Here is a 1,510-nt window from a genome sequence, read left to right on the forward strand (position 1 = left end):
ATAAAATACTCCATCCGTCCCTTATAATTTGTCACACTCATGATGTGGGAGATATAGACTAGCCTGTTAGGCGAGAGAGAGCTCATTAGTCTATATACCTCACACCAGTTATTCTCACAACCGATGTGGTATTGAGTCCGTAATAATTTGACCGGACATGAGTTTTAAGAAATGTATTAGAAATTGGGTTGAAAAAATAGGTAGCACGTGGATCCTACTTATATATATTGGTTTTATAATAAAATGTTGTAAGTGATAATGAATTAGTGGAATGTGAGGTCCATTAAAAAAAAAAAAGTTAAATGTGATAAATTTTTAGGGACCGACAAATATAAAAGTAAGTGACAAATTTTTTATTACAGATGTACGGATGGAGTAGTTACAAACTTCAGGAGTAATCTTTCATTATCACAATTGGAATAGCTTTATTACGTTAAGACTTAAGAGGAATGGAGTGTGTAACAGCCCAATTATTCTATGTTGGATCGGGATGAGATCGCCTGCTGTGCCAAATAGCACAGCAGGAATTGCTGTGCTTAAAATGCAGGTCTCCAAGGCATAAAACGGCAGGTATGTTTCTTCTATTTCCTTTTTCTTTTTCCTTTTGTTTAGATTATCCATTCTTTTTTCTTAAGAAATTGAAACTAGGATCCTTTGCATTTTTTATGAATGATACAGTGATAAATTGAAGCACAAAATTCTTTTTACTAAAGAAATTGGAACTACGATCCTTACCATTTTTTATGAATGATAAAGTAATAAATTGAAGCAGAAACAAAAAAGAATGAAAAATCTAAATAAAAGGAAAAAGAAAAAGGAAATAGAAGAAACATACCTGTCGTTTTATGCCTTGGAGACCTGCGTTTTAAGCACAGCAATTCCTGCTGTGCTATTTGACACAGCAGGCGATCTCATCCCATGTTGGATCTCTGGAGATTAAATAGACGAAAAATGTAGTTGGGCCTCGTGAAAATCCATCGCTATTCCTAAAGGCTCATTGGACCACCTTACCAATGTTTTTAACCCCAATACAAAAGAGATTGAATTTTCAGACTACTAATTTTAGATGAATATTAATGTTAAGTATAATTATTTTATAAATCCTAGAGATATAAAATCCAAATTTTTAGGGAATACTAATCTTTCAAAGTTGATTATATGTCTCCAACTTATAATTGTAACAATAATAACTACTCCATAATTTTAGGAAGTATTATTATTATTATGATCCATAATTTTCAAATGAAAAAATTGTCATTAAAATCAAAACTTTATTAGAATTTTAATCGTATGGGACAATTGAGGAAGGAAAATAAGGATACGATCTAATTCGCTAAGATAATCGGAAATTAACAAAAACTTATGATTTAGATGATAATTTTCTCATTTTAGAATTATATTAAAATTCTTTCAACAAATTATTAGTTGTCAACATAATACATAATAATGGTAACAAAGAAATAAAGGGTTTAATTAAAGAATTAGTATTAATAAATAGATCAAAAAGGTC

This window comes from Salvia hispanica, chromosome 4 (assembly GCF_029641045.1).
Source record: "Salvia hispanica isolate PSC_SH4W2 chromosome 4, Shi_PSC_v1, whole genome shotgun sequence".
Taxonomy (NCBI): Eukaryota; Viridiplantae; Streptophyta; class Magnoliopsida; order Lamiales; family Lamiaceae; genus Salvia; species Salvia hispanica.